This window comes from Tamandua tetradactyla, chromosome 24 (assembly GCF_023851605.1).
Source record: "Tamandua tetradactyla isolate mTamTet1 chromosome 24, mTamTet1.pri, whole genome shotgun sequence".
Taxonomy (NCBI): domain Eukaryota; kingdom Metazoa; phylum Chordata; class Mammalia; order Pilosa; family Myrmecophagidae; genus Tamandua; species Tamandua tetradactyla.
The window spans coordinates 40,142,688-40,158,950 of record NC_135350.1 but is presented as its reverse complement, the minus strand read 5'-3'; the positions used below and the strand labels follow the sequence as shown (position 1 = coordinate 40,158,950).

Here is a 16,263-nt window from a genome sequence, read left to right as displayed (position 1 = left end):
GTCACCAAAATTTGGAGTAACTATTACACAGCAAAAAAGAACTAATATACTAATGAATGGTCTATTGTAGAAGAATGTTTTTCATAGAGAAAAATAACCATTTTTTTATCATTGAGATTAATAGTAAAATAAAAATGAAGAGTAGAACATAGTAAGCTTTTGAGACATTTGTTTAAGCCTGATTTTATTAAATCTCATCCATGACCAGTTAGGATTCTTTAAGACAGATCCTTTTAGCAGAAAATATGTGGTATCAACTACTCTCCCACATGCATTTAAAAACAGAAATAACAGTAAATCTTATAGAAGATAGAAGATATTCAACACAGAACTGATTTGTCTCCATGATGACTATTTTCTTTTGAAATTTCAAATTCTTTCTAAACATTTTTCTTCCTCTCTCCATCCCTCTTTCCCTCCACCCTCCTTTTACCGACTCCCTGCTTTGCAGGTACCCTACATGCATCCTCCTATTGGGTGATCTTTCACTGGTTCCAGGAATTTGGGAAGTTTAATTTTAATTGGTTAAGAAAGCACTGTTAGCCTTGATTCTTTAAGATGATTGTATAAAGATACAGCCTTTACAATGTGAGTGTGTGATTGTGAAAACCTTGTGTTTGATGTTCCTTTTATCCAGAGTATGGATAGATGAGTAAAAAAAAAACATGGATCAAAAATAAACAATAGGGGGAAAAGGATAAAATAAATTGGGTAGATTGAAATACTAATGGTCAATGAGAGGGAGGAGTAAGGCGCATGAGATGTTTGAGTTTTTTCTATTTCTTTTCCTGGAGTGATGCAAATATTCTAAAAATGATCATGGTGATGAATACACAACTGTGTGATATTGTAAGTCATTGAATATACACCACTGTGTGCGAAGAGTTGGCAATAAGGATATTTTTTTAAAAGGCATTGCTGCCACCTAGTGTTTAGAACTAAACACAATAGGGAATGCAACAATGATGCTAAAAATAAGTCATAACAGAAAAACAATAATAACACGACAACATTTATTGTGTTTTGGGCACTGTTTAAGGTACATGGTATAATTGGTACATTTAATTATCACAGCAATAGATGCTATTATTTAGTGATGTGATTGTGGGAATATTAAAGAAGAGAAAGCTAAAATGCCTCAGCATGAATAACTTTTCCAAGATACAGGATTTGAACCTGGAACCGCAAGATGATCTGATTCTAATTTTTGTGCTCTCTCTGCACCACACTGCAATACCCATCCTCCTTGGATTATATTTAGGGCAAGGTTTTAGAGCATATACTCTAAATCTAAGTTGAAAATATCTTCGCAACTGCCCTTTTAAAATATTCTGGTAATTTCTCATTATACAGGCATACCTCAGAGATGACTGCAGGTTTCGTTCCAGACCACCACAATAAAGCAAATATCACAACACGATATCTTCACTTAACACGTAAATCCCAGATGTGGCTTGCATTTTTTTCATGGCTATTTCCAAAACTTTTCTGGAAATGACATCGACTCTAAGAGATTAAAGCAATACATCTGCAAACATTTTTGTCACCAAAGAGCTTAAGCAGTATGAAAGGCAGTAGATATTCTCAACCCTCTGTACCAGCTCCTTCTAATTCAATCATGCCAACGGCCACTCCTCCACTCGTTTCCTCATTATTCCGCAGCCTTAAATCCGTCTGTGCTCAGAGTTGTGTAAGCCCCGTCTTCCTGTCCTTGTCCTACTCAAGTACTCTCAGTGCTTCTCGATAACTTAATTATCATTTCTCTTGGGATGAGTCCCAGATCTGATTCTCTAGCCAGTCCCTGGCCTCTTTCCTAAGTTCATACTCTGCATTGCCATTGACCTGCTGGACCTCCTACCTGACTCTCCTGTTTCAGTGCATCCAAAATCTAGTTCATCACTTACTCTACAAGTCATCTTTTCTGTCCATCTTTCCTGCTTCTGGGAGTGACCCCAGAAGTTTCCCATGAGCCAGCCTTAGAGTGCAGGAGTCATTTTTTTGTTAATGCTGTACAGCCGGGTCACATTTCATTCTTTTTCCATGTGAGTATGCTGTTATTGCAGCAGTATTTGTTGAATTTTTTGTTTCTTTGTTTGGGAAAGTACGTGGGCCAGGAATCAAACCTGGGTCTCCCATATGGCAGGCGAGAATCCTACCACTGAAGTACCCTCGCGCCCCTGGAATTTTTTTTTTTTTTTTTTAACTACATGGGTAGGTACCGGGAATCGAACTCGGGTCTCCGGCACAGCAGCGAAGAACTCTTCCTGCTGAGCCACGTAACCCGCCCCTGGAATCATTTTTAAGGCATATTTGGCAACTGCTCTGTGCCAGCTGTGATTCTTTCTTTTTTTTTTTTAGCCATGGTAACTTTCCATGACACTTTATCCTTACAGATTTGGAGGAAAGAAGATAATAGTTTCCCTATTACAGTTGAAGTAAAAAGAATGTAAAGGGTTGTGTTGGTTTGGAGGCTTCATGGACTCCAGAAGATCATGTTCTTAAAGCTAATCCATTCCTTAGCTTGTGCATGTAAACCTACTGTAGGTGGGACTTTTCTACTGTAGGTAGTTGAAGCATGCTGCAGGTGGGTCTCAACCCTTTTATTGGAGTCCTTTCTAAGAAGATGAAATACAGAAAGCTGCAGAAGCTCAGAGAGAAAGCCACAGAAGCAAGAAGCTGAAAGCAATGAAGCCCAGAAGAGGAGGAAACCCACAGACGCCGCCATGTGCCTTGACATCTGAGAGAGGAGTCCCGGTATCTTCCTGATGCTGCCTTGATTTGGACGCTTTTACAGCCTCAGAACCGTACAGTTTTAAAAGCCAGCCCATTTCTGGTATATTACATTTTGGCAAACTAAAATAAGGGTGTCTTAGTTTGCCAGGTTACTATGACAAAATCCATACAATGGTGTTGGTTCCAACCATGGGAATTTATGGGCTCACAATTTGAGAGGCTAGGAGGCTTGCTACATCCTAGGGCGGATAGCATTCTGGAGCTGGCTTGCCAACAATCTTTGGGGTCCCTTGGCTTTCCCATCACATGGTGATCTCCTCTCCTTTCTTGATCCTGTGACTTCCCAGTTCTGTTTATAAGGCCTCCAGTAATGCAGGTTAAGACTCACCCTCATTACATTGGGCCATACCTTAACTGAAAGGAACATCTTCAAGAGTTGCTATTTACCATGGTTTAAACCCTCAGGAACCCAGATTAAGAACATATGTTTGCTGGGGTGCTTAATTCAACTTACCACAAAAGGCTTGAAAACACTTGCTTATGGTTAAACAACTAGTGAGTTGCAGAGCCAAATTTGAAGCCAAGTCCATTTCACCTCAGAACTACCTCCTTTGAGTTCTCTAGGACCTCAGCCAGAATGTAGGTCCTGTGTCCATGAGATTTCCCGTTGTGTCCATACAATAGCATTGGCCTACCCATTCTTTTCATTTGAGCTAGACTGGATTTCTGCCCTAATAACACATCATTGCCAGAACAGAAAATAATGACTACAGCTAGTGTTCAAGGCGCCTCAGGTGCCCTGCTGGTAAACTCCTATTTCTTTAGGATGCAAAGCAGCAGTCAGGATCCGCTATCCTGATCCGTTAGTAGGGCATGTGTTTTACAGCCTAGGGTTTCACCCCAAGACAAAATCAGGAGTAGTAAGGATCCCTGGCTATCTCTCAGATCTGCACCACTGAACTAGCCTGCATCTGCCATGGAGCTAAAGCCCTGACACCTAAAATTGAACTCTTCTATTTGGCAAACACAAGGCTTTAGAGCTAAGAATAATTTCATGAATTTTTCTAAGTCCTTCACATAAATAGTACAGGGCTTAAGCTTTAATACATTATTAATTGAATTTTAATAATTTTACCTATTCTGATATTTTGGTAAATTTATTAAAAGAATTCATTACATCATTTAAGGTATAAAAAGAAGTAAATTTCATCTGTCCTAAAACTTTCCTCTTTTTGAAGATTTATATCCCACATCCTCTTATGTCTGCATTTCAGTGATTCATATTTCATCTTAAGCTTTCATTCAATTATATCCAAGCCAATTCAACATGCAGCTATTGAGCATTTTCTGTATACAAGGCTTTGTGCAATCTAAAAGTTGTCATCCCTTCCCTTCCACCCATGTATTATGAGAAAAACTCTCTTTTCCTTAATGTATGATAAGTATATATTTTCAGTTTGGGAAAATATATTATAGCCTTTCAGTCAGTTGTAAAAGCCATCTTGAAGGATTAAGAGTCCTTTATAGGCCAAAATCTAAAATCAGAACACATATCAGCCCTATATGTAATAAATATTAGTCTATATAAAGTCGGGACTAAAAAATTAAAAGTATTATTTCAAACTGTAGAACTTCTTGTACTTGCTCAAGCAGTGAACTCCTAGAGATAAACCTGTTTGTGAATTTTACTCCATAATTATTTTTTGTCTGCTTGCTCCTATGAGATAAATTCTCAATTGTTTCTTAGTTTTCATTTGTAGATTCAGGATACCAACAACAAATCAAAGGCCGCCCCCTGCAGTTCATTAGTGAGCAATGCATTTATGCACTTTCAATTTTTAAGGTTAACCCCATCGATGCCATATGTTTGAGAAAAGAAAAAAAGTAATACTAGAACGAAGACCTAGCCCAAAGTTAAGAAAGCCTCTCAAATGTTTTTAAGTAGCTTTATAGCATTTTGTTAGGTATCTAAAACAGGCCCTTTCTAAGCCTCAGGGAATTGAGAATGCTCAGAATAGTACTGCACATTCCAGCAAATGCTTTACCTTTTGCAAGTTCTGAGTCTGAAAGAAGTCTTGAAACTCCACAAGCAGACTATGACAATTAATGGCTTTCTACTAAGTTCGTAAGAGCCAACTGTGGCCTTACAAATCTAGCCAAAATGTATGTGCAGTAGGCAGAATTCCAGGACGATTTCCAAGATCCTTGGTCCCCTCCACATGCTCTATGTAATCTCCTTCCCTTGAGTGTGGGCAGCACCTGTGAATAGGATGAGACAGTCACTGCCTTGATTACACTAATTTATATGCGACTTTGGCCATATCAGACTGGACAAATTCTCTTTCTGGCTTTGAAGAATTAAGCTGCCATGTGGTAGAGGGGGTCACAAGGCTGAGACCTGAGGGTTGCCTCTAGGAACAGAGAGCTCAGTGAGGCCTTCCCCAAAGGAAGGCCTACTCTATTCAAAACTGCAACCCCATTTTTTTAAATTAATAAATAAAAAATAAAAAACTGCAACCCCTCACCTCACATGGCCAGCCCCTTACCCAACTCTACTTTTTTGTCTTTCTGCACTTAGCACCTTCTAACGTTCTATATAATTCATTTATTATGTCTACTGATTATATAGGAACATCGTTTATTGTTGGAATGTGCACTCCATGAGAATATGGAATCGTTGTGTGTACAGCACACAAACAGCAGTGAGCACTTGAACCCTCACTAGGGATGCACTGTAGGTGGTAAAAGAATAATGAACAGCAAGGAAATGAACACCGTGCAAGTCAAGGCAGTGGTTACCTTTGGAAAGAGAGAGCAGGTTGGGATTTGGAAGGTGCAGGCAAGGAAGGGCTTCTGGCTTGTGGGAGGCGTTCTCTTTCTTAACCTGGTTGGCCGAGACAGCTGTCCCATCCTTCGTTACACTGCACCTCCACGTTTTATGCATGTCTCGGCATGCACTATTTTTCACAATAAGACAGAGCTTTTAAAATTGCCTTCACTCTCCTTCTATAGCAACCCGGAAGGAGAGAGTTGCTTTAAAATATTGTTTATAAAAGTGCTATAAATCCAATTATTGCACCATTAAACAGTATAATATGTTCATAATGCCTTTTATGGAATTGATCGTGTCCTTCAAAATATAAATTGAAATCCTACTCCCCAGTATCTCAGAATGTGACCTTATTTGGAAATAGGGCCAATACAGAGGGACTTAGGAAAGTTAAAATGAGTTTTGTTGGAGTCAAAGTATTGTTGACTCCTCATAAGAAGAGGAACTGTGGACAGGAAGAGACAGAGACAGAGGAAGAAGATGGGCCAAGTGACAGAGGCGGAGATTGAGTTATGCCACAAGCCAAGGACACCATGGGCAGCCAGCACGCCGCTGCCAGAACCATGCAGACTTAGAGGAAGCAGGGCCCTGCCCACACCTTGAGTTCAGACATCTCACCTCCAGAACTGCGAGGCATAAATTTCTGTTTTTGTAAGAAACCCAGTTTGTGGCACTTCATTAGAGTAGACCTTGCAAACTAAGACAATGTCCACATAAGGTCACAAAAGATATTTTATCTTAAAAGATCTTAATTCGTAATGTTTTAGTTCATTTGTTAAACTTTTTATATAAATAAATAAATATCTTAATTCAAGTAATGTACAAAGCAACAATATGCCACATGTAACTAACCACCCATGGCTCATTTTTGTTCCCATTCTTTTAAACCTTCTTCTCCCCCTTATCTGCACACCTCCACCACCACCCCAAAAGAACCTCTTAACTACCGTGTGATAAAAAATTAAATGATATATAGATGTGGTAATTTCAAAAGCATGCCCACATATTCTTTGATGCTTCTCACTTCAATAAAAGGCTGAACTTAGTGACTCTCCTCTCGTGAGTGGAATAAGGCAGAAGTGGCAGTGTATGCCTCAGAGTCCTTCATAAAAGGCACTGCAGCCATCTCCATCTCTCTCTCGGTTTGCTTGCTTGGGGGCAAGGCAGCTGCCATATTGAGCAGTTTTGTGGCAAGGCCCATAAACTCAGGAACTGAAGGTTTCACTCAACAGCCACGTGAGTTAATCATCTGGGAAGTGGATCCACCAACTCCAGTCAAAAGCTTTCAGATAATTGCAGCCCTCAACAATACCTTGACTAGAACCTCACGTACCTGACCTGGAACCAGCCAACTAAGTAATTTGTAATTTATTGCTCCAATAGATAACTAATATAGTAGTCTGGATAGAAGGGAAGATTTGAGAATGAGGAGGAGATGGAAGGAGAAAGAAATACAAAGGGGGTGTAGTGAGGAGAATCTCAAAGTCTCTTTTGGAATGCAGGATGGGATTGGAGCAAATGGTATACTAAGTGGGACTTTGAGAATAGAAACATGTTAAAAGTATATTTAGGAGAAAAAATAAGTATATTTAGGAATATTAGCTGTCCTGTGGGGCATAACCCTTGTGCCAGTTTGAAACTGCGTGTACCCCAAAAAAGCTAAAGCTAAGTTCTTTAATCTTCATTCAGTATTACTGGGTGGGAGCTTCTTTATTGTTTCCATGGAGATGTGACCCACCCCATCGTGGGTGGTAACTTTTGATTGGATGATTTCCATGGAGATGTGACTCCACCCATTCGAGGTGGGGTCACTTACTGGTGGGGTCACTTTTAAGAGGGAACCATTTTGGAAAAAGCTCAGAGCCCACACAGCCAGACACCTTTGGAGATGCATAAAGAAAATGCTCCCAGGGAAGCTGTCAACGAAGCATGGAGAGAAAGCTAGCAGAGGTCGCCATGTTCCTTTCCAGCTGAGAGAGAAACCCTGAACATCATCAGCCTTCTTGAACCAAGGAATCTTTTCCTGGATGCCTTAATTTGGACATTTTTTTTAGCTTTGCCTTAATTTGGATATTTTCATGGTCTTAGACCTGTAAACTTATAATTTATTAAATTCCCCTTTTAAAAAGCCATTCCAGTTTTGATATATTGCATTCCAGCAGCTTTCAAACTAACACAACCTTCTTTTCTATACCCCTGAGAAACTTCCAGTAAAGACCTATATTGTTCTTTTAAAACAATAATAACAACATGACACTGCCCAGTGATTCTAATTTATATCCAGGTCTATGACCATTTGCTCAAATCAACCTAAATAATCTCATCCTTCTTTACTAAGCAGTAGTTTCTCATGTTTTCTTACAGCTAGCAGTGGCCATATGACAAACCTCTGGCCAGTGACACTTAAGAGGAAGTCTGCTGCAGTTCCTGAGAATTATTTTGTTTTCTACTGAAGTGAGAAACAACCGAAGGAGAGTTTCCTGGTATCAACTCTGCCCTTCTGCCCCTCTTGGATGTGGTAATGCAAGGCCACTGTCTCATGTCAGTGAGAAGATAAACCTAAAGGGAAGAAGGCGTCTAGCAGAGAATGGCCAAGCAGGATAGACAGCATTTAGATCACTGAAAACATGGATGAGCTGCTGTACGAAACTGGATTGCTTAGTGACAATCTTCTTAAGTGAGAGTATTAAACATCTTCATTGCTCAAGCCTAGTGAGCTAAGATTAGTATGTTTTACTGTTACTTGTGGCAAATCATTCCTAATGATATTTAATCTCGATAGTTCCTTGAAGGTGGTGCTCTCAAAAAGGGCCTGCAACAGATGGTCTGAGTTCAAATCCTCCTTCCACCTCAGAAACTTACTTCTATGCCTCAGTTTCCCTTTCTGCAAGAGGAAGATAATTATACTTACATCACATATTTACATTGCTGAAAATACATATTAGGTTCTTAAAAGAATGCCTTGTGATAGCCTAAGCCTACTTAAACTCAGGCCTAAGGGTTACCCCCAAGAGAACCTCTTTTATTGCTCAGATGTGGCCTCTCTCTCTCTCAGCCAACACGACAAGCACACTCACTGCCCTCCCCCTGTCTATGTGGGACATGACTCCCAGGAGTGTGGACCTTCATGGCAATGTGGGACAGAAATCCTAGAATGGGCTGGAACTCAGCATCAAGGGATTGAGGAAACCTTTTCGACCAAAAGGGGGGAGAGTGAAATGAGGCAAAATGAAGTGTCAATGGCTGAGAGATTCCAAACAGAGTCGAGAGGTTATCCTGGAGGTTATTCTTACACATTATATAGATATCACCTTTTTCATTAAGGTGTAATGGACAGGCTGGAGGGAACTGCCTGAAAATGTAGAGCTGTGTTCCAGTAACCATGTTTCTTGAAGATGATTTATAATGATATAGCTTTCACAATGTGACAGTGTGATTGTGAAAACCTTGTGTCTGATGCTCCTTTTATCTACCTTGTCAACAGACGAGTAGAACATACGGAATAAAAATAAATAATGGGGGAACAAATGTTAAAATAAACTTAGATTGACATGCTAGTGATCGATGAAAGGGAGGGGTAAGGGGTATAGTAAGTATGAATTTTTTTCCATTTTCTTTTTATTTCTTTTTCTGAATTGATGCAAATGTCCCAAGAAATGATCATGATGATGAATATGCAACTATGTGATGATATTATGAATTGCTGATTATATATGTAGAACGGAAAAAAATGTGGAGAAATAAAAAAAGAATATGTAAGTAAAAATATAATAGAGGAAAAAAAATTCCAGTTTCACCACTTCCTAACTATGTGATCAGAAGCAAGTTACTTACTTTCTCTGACCCCCAGTTTTTTTCACCTGCAGAGGACATATTAATACCCACTCTGCAGGGATATTGTGAGAAATAAATTCCATAACAAATGTGACCAATAGCTATTATTTACCTAACATGCTAGATACTGTCCTGGGCACACTTCCTATAATATCTTATTGAGCCCCCACACTAATCTCAAGAGACAGCCCCACTTCACAGACGAGGCTCACAGAGCCTGTGTCAAACAGCTGGACTTCAAACCCATATAGTCTAATTCCAGAACTGGTATGCAAAATATCCACATGGCACCGGGCGCTTGGTTGGTGCTCTACAAGTGTTTCTTTTCAGTCCAAGAAGCAGATTTTGAAGGGGTTGAGGTGATAGGGGTGGCAGCCTGGGTTATAGGAAGCAGGTAAGAGGAAGTAGTGCTTATGGGGCAAAGGCCCTCAAAAAGGGACTGTGGCCTTCCTGAAGAAAGTCTTCCAAAATTTACAAGTGGGACTGGATATTAGGGACAGGGAAGGTGAGGCATAGAGTAAGGAGGACAGAGATGTGGAGTCAGAAAGAAAGGAAAACCCCATTTATTAGCCCCTATCCCATGCTCTGGCACACGGGCCTCCTGACTTCACTCAGCCTCTCTTGGCAGTAATTTGTCTGGTTTTACAGATGAGGCTCAGTAGCCGGTTGGACCTCAGGTCTAGTAAGGGCTGAGATTCAGACCCACACCCATCTCAGGATCCTTATTTCATTCTACTAAGCCACATTGTGCCCTTTTAAAATGATCTGAGGTGGGGCAAGATGGCAGCATAAGGAGGAGTAGAATTTAGTTCATCCTCCAGAGCAGCTAGTAAATAGCCAAGAATGACACAGGACAACAGCTGGGGGAACATCAGTGACTGGACATACAGCATACATCAGTCTGGACCAGGTGGAAGGGCTGAAATCCACACAGAACTCTAAGTCCCCTAAGCCATGAATGCTGGGACACAGCAGGCTGATTCCCCAGGGGGAAAGAAAACAGACTTTACTAGTAGCAAGGGCTTAACTAAACCAAGCTCCAACTGTGAAATTAACTAACAAATTCTGACTACTGAAATCAGACCCCCAGTACAGATAAACCTGGAATAAGCACTAAAGGAATTAGGAATGTTTGCCCCTGTAGAGAGGGAATGGGGCTGATGAAAAAACAAACAAACAAACAAACAAACAAAAAAAACAGAGGATTTTGAGTTGAACAGCACAAAATACTGGAAAAGGCCGAGACCCCAAGAAAAGGGGGCATATAGAGCCTGAAGATACATATAGCCACAAACCAATTCAAGCTCTTCACTGGCAAACACGTGGAGTGAGGGACCAGCTCTGAAAAGGCTTTTTTTTTTCTTCTGAAACAACTCATTAAATAGAACTGCAAGCACTCTCAGGCTCAGCACTGCCTTACATGAGGGCAGAACTAAAGGATGCCTGAGAGACAAATTAACTAGTCAGGTAAAAAGGGTTAAAGGGTAAAAGGGGTTAATTCCCTAAAGGGTATATTTTCCCCCCCGAAAAAGGGGCCCAGTTCAAATGGAATTCCTCTTTCAAGGAACTCAGGCCCCAAGAACTGGAAAAGAGAAGCAATCAAAGCCTCTCTACTGTCTCACCTCTGTTTCAGCCATGCCCCTGGCAGGGAAAGTCTGCTGAAATTAAAGGCACCACATCACTTTAAACTGGTGGGAAGCTGTGGGCAGACAAGTGCCACAAGCTGGGCAGAACAGGAAAAGCACAGATTCTGATAACCTGTGGGTCTCACCTTCAGGGAGAACTGACACTGGCTGCTCTATCCTCAGCTCTGGGCCTGCATAGTCTAGGAAAATCAATGATATCTGAGGAGACCCTCTTCAAAAATAAAGACTCCATATAGGCAGGGCAAGAAACAGGAAAACAAGAGCTAAAAAATTCTGATCAGTTACACAGAACCTATGCTAAAGGTCTAAAATAAGTTGAACTGAATGTCAAAGAACAGTTGGAAAACAAAGCCATATAGCAAGGAAACCATACGTAAAAGAATGAAAATAACCTCCAGAATAAATGAATTAAGGAAATCAAATGCCTAGATGCCAGCAAAAAATAATGAGTCATATTAGGTAAATCGAAGATATGGCCCAAAGGGACAAACCAACAAGTTAAAGGTTAAGCACTTTTAACTTCAGTAGACTCTCCCTGCTGGGAGTGTGGTTGAGACAGAGGAGAGGTTGTAGGCTGGCTTTAATTGCTTTACTTTTCTGGACCCTGGGATCTGAATTCCTTGAGAGAGGGATTCCGCCTGAGCAGGGCCCCATCCCACTCCTGGGGAAAGCAAGGGCTTCAGACAAACTCTCAAACAAGCTTAATTCTGCCCATGCCTGGGACAGTTGGAGCCTGCGAAGCCCTGCAGCTGTATCCAAAGAGTGGTCAAGCCATAGAAACACAGCCACAAAAAAGGAAAAGAAAAATCCTTTTCAGAGCAGGACCCCCATTCCTCAGGTTTGCCAATCAGGAGTTTTAGTTTTTATGTTGCTTTGTGTATCTCCAGGTCCTATGTGCCCCCTCCTTTCCTTTAGGGCCCAGACCCTTTCAATTATTTTGTGCTATCCAATCCAAAAACCTATTTTTTTTTTCCTTTATTCTTTTTCCACCAGCCCTGCCCTCTCTGTGCTGGGGCAAAAACCAGCAACCTCAGCTTTTACTTGAGGTTCTGCTGAGCTTGGGGCCTATTTTTAGCAGTCAGAATTTGTTAATTAATTCCGCAATGAGAGCTTGGTTGCACTCAGCCCTGCTGCTAGTAAAGTCTCTTTCCTTTTCCCTCTGGGAAGCAGCCTGGGGGGGGGGGGAGGGGCACCGTCCGCCACGGCCTGGGGGAGTCATGGTTCTGGCTGGGCTTACAGCTGGTCCGGCTTGTCCAGACAGGGGTAGGCTGTGTGTCTGGTCACCTATGTGGCCCCAGCAGTTGTTCTGTACTGTTTCTAGCTGCTCTAGAGGATGGACTAAATCCCACACCTCACTAAGCCACCATCTTGGCCCAGAATCTCTATTAATTGTTTCTGGAATGCTTGGTAGAATTCACATGTGAAGCCAGCTGGTCCTGGGCTTTTCTTTTTGGGGAACTTCTTGATGATTGAGTCACTCTCTTTATTTGTGATTTGTTTGTTGAGGTCATCTGTTTCTTCTTGAGCCCATTTTGGCTGTTCATGCCTTTCTAAGAAGTTGTTTATTTCATCTACATTGTCTAGTATATTAGCATAGAGTTGCTCATAGTATCCTCTCATTACCTCCTTTATTTCTGCAGGGTCATTGGTTATGTCCCTTCTTCTATTTCTGATCTTATTTATTTATATCCACTTGCTCTTTTTTTTTAATCAGCCTAACTAAGGATCCATCAATTTTACTGATTTTCTCAAAGAATCAATTTCTGGTTTGGTTGATTTTCTCAATTGTTTTCATGTTCTCAATTTCATTTATTTCCGCTCTGATTTTCATAATTTTTCCTTTTGTTTGCTTTGGGGCTAATTTGTTGTTATTTCTCTACTTATTCCAAGTGAACAGCTAATTTGTTGATTTTTTCTCTTTCTTCTTTTTAAATATAGGCATTTAAGGCAATAAATTTCCCCTTTAGCACTGCCTTTACTGCATCCCATAAATTCTGATATGTTGGGTTTTCATTTTCATTTGCCTTGAGACATTTACTGGCTTCTCTTGTAGGTTCTTCCTTGAAATTGTTTTAAACTGTTTGTTTAAGGGGTGTGTTGTTTAGCATCTATACATTTGTGAATTTTCTGGCTCTCTGCCTATTATTGATTTCCAACTTCAGTCCATTATGATCTGTGAAAGTGTTTTGTATAATTTCAGTCTTTTTAAATTTATTGAGACTTGCTTTGTGAACCAGCATATAGTTTATCCTTCAAGGTGATCCATGAACACTTGAGAAAAATTTGTATCCTGCTGTGGGTTGGGGTTTAATGTTCATTTGTTAAGTCTAGATCATTTATCATATTATTCAGATTCTCTGTTTCTTTATTGATCCTGCGTTTAGATATTCTATCCATTGATGAAAGGAGGGAATTCAAGTCCCCAACTATTACGGTAGAGGTATCTGCTTCTCCCTTCGGTGCTGTCAATGTTTGCCACTTGTGTATTTTGGAGCATTCTGGCTTAGTGCATAAATATTTATGATTGTTATGTCTTCTTGTTGAATTATTCTTTTTATTAATACATAGTGTCCTTCTTTTGTCTCTTTTAATTGTTTTACATTTGAAATCTACTTTGTTTAGCTACTCCTGCTCTTTTCTGGTTGTTGTTTGCATGAAATATCTTTTCCCAACCTTTCACTTTTGTTTTGTTTTTTTTTGGGGGGGGGGGTGGTGCATGGTCTGGGAATCAAACCTGGGTCTCCTGCATGAAAGGCAAGCATTTTACCACTGAACCATCTGTACATCCCCAACCTTTCACTTTTTTTTTTTTTTTTTTTTTTTTACATGGGCAGGCACCGGGAACCGAACCCGGGTCCTCGGGCTTAGCAGGCAAGCATTCTTACCTGCTGAGCCACCGTGACCCGCCCACCAACCTTTCACTTTTAACCTATTTTTTGTCTTTGGGTCTGAAGTGAGTCTACTGTAGACAGCATATAGATGGCTCCTATTTTTTTATCTGTTCTTCCAGTTTCTGTCTTTTGATTGGGGAGTTTATTCCATTAACATTTTTTTGTTTTGTTTTTAATCTCTCAGTGTTTCCATACAAAAAGTGCTTTTATTTTTTTGGATTTAAAAACACCAGGGTGTTGGGAGGGATGCACACAAATACAGTATGGTTTTATAACATTATTTTCCCTGTTTAGAAAGAAAAACATACATTCTAATAGTATTGAAAGTCTAAAGTGGAAATAATTTCATTTCCTTTAAAAGCTTCTAAGAAGCCCCCTGCTTACTGATTTCATCCCTTTTATGTCCACTGGAACCATGCCATTCTTCAACAATGAACCAAGAGGGTTCACTATAGCAGAAGTATCAGCCTAGGTTTCTGGGCATATGGCTGAGACAGAAAGATAGATGTATCAGAAGATTAAAGACCATTTATCACAGAAATATGGGCAAGAAGACATTTTCCTGAGCCAGCATAAGGAACAGTAGAGCCCTGGATGCCCCACATTTGCTTCCATCCCCTTTTCAGATGATATGGGGGTAAAAATGATCAGAATGACACGCCTGTGAAGAAAGTGCAGTATATGTTTAGAAATACTGGTATAGGGAAAGTCTTAGGAATAAAAAGAGCTCTGCCAGCTTTTACCATAAATGGTAGAAGAAAATCATCAATGTCACCATTACAAGGTAAGCTGACTTTCCTTTTCTGGGACCCCTGAAGCGTAAGAGGTCATTTTCATTTCCCTTTCCAAGTGGCTGGACTCCTGGATTAGGCACATTGGCTACAAATGGATTGATACCCAAGACCACAATCCAGCTATAAAAAGTCACCCCTATGTCAATAAATGATGGTACCTTACAATCTTGTAATTGGGAAAATACACTTTTCCCATCTGAATCTCAAAGGTGGGAGAAGCAAGTCTAGAACATCTTTGGGCTCAGACAAAATAGTAATACTTGGAATACAACCAAGCAATCACTTCCAAGTAGTTCCAAACAGCAAGAAATTACATCCAGATTCTCATGGAGAGTACTATAGGGCACAGAGTAACAGCATGAAAGCAATCAAACCTTGAATAAATAAGATTTCTTTGTTTTTTTTTTAAAAAATTAAAGAAATCCAATGTCTTAAAATCTTGTGAAAAATGTGTTTAAAAACAAGGTCCAGGGGCGGGCCATGGTGGCTCAGCAGGCAGAGTTCTCGCCTGCCATGCTGGTTCGATTTCCCGGGGCCTGCCCATGCAAAAAAAAAAAAAAAAAAAAAAAAAATGGGCCAAGGAGCGCTTTTGCCCACTGTAACTATCCTACTTGTACCTTCTGATATTAAGCCTCTGTTGTCACATGCTCTGTTTTATCTCTATTCTACAACTGTACCTGTCTATAGAAAATAGGGAACAAAGGAAAGGCAATTCTAGTGAGACAAGAATGCAAACTGGAAAGCAAAGAGACTATTAAGGGTGAGATGAGAGATGGAATGGAGACTGAGAAACCTGGCTGAGTATGCTCTGGTTTGGAGGATTGAAGAGGCAGTGGAACATTCAAAGTGCAATCACATTGGTAATGAATGGTCATCCCTTTCTTTTGACTCCTCTCCCAAGTGGTCATCCCCCACACCACAATATGCAGCAGGCACATTTCGGGGTTTACAATGGCATCAAAGTGACAGCCATCTACTACTAGGTTGCCAAGATCCTGCCAGAGGGCTAAGTGGGGAAACTGCTCCATTCCCTTGACTTTCACCAATTGCTGGTATAGGAACCCCAATGATATAAACAGTGACAAGTGATGCAAACATGACAAGTAAGACAGAACCACCCTGAAATGAGAGACCTCTCATTTCATGTCAGGCTGCTAGCCATCTCAAAGAGGTAGAAACGATCTTGAATTTTGCTTTGTTTCTCAGATATAGGGTTAAAGCTGCCTGCTAGGGCATGTCAGTGGAAGCAGGTCAACCTCACTGCAAAGCACTGCTCCTTGCCACAGTGATTGTTATATTCATCACCTCCTTTGTAGATCAGCATGATCCAATCACCTTTTGTTAAAAAGTGGTTTCAGCCTCCTCAGTAGAGCCGATTCTGTCTCTGACTCTACCCTTTTCTCCTACCACACCACAGGTTTGTTCCTTCTGTCCACCAGGTTTCTCTCATAGTCAGGAGTCTCAGGAGGCCCCATCCAGGCACCAGCAGCTGTGGAAGGGAAAATCCTTTTGGGAGACAGTATGTATGTGGTGCC

General features: G+C 40.6%; 1 pseudogene; it reads right to left on the bottom strand.

The window, feature by feature from the left end:
* Window positions 1-15,580: 15,580 nt before the first annotated feature.
* On the bottom strand, window positions 15,581-16,052 carry LOC143667939 (cation-dependent mannose-6-phosphate receptor pseudogene; annotated as a pseudogene).
* Between the last annotated feature and the right edge of the window lie 211 nt (window positions 16,053-16,263).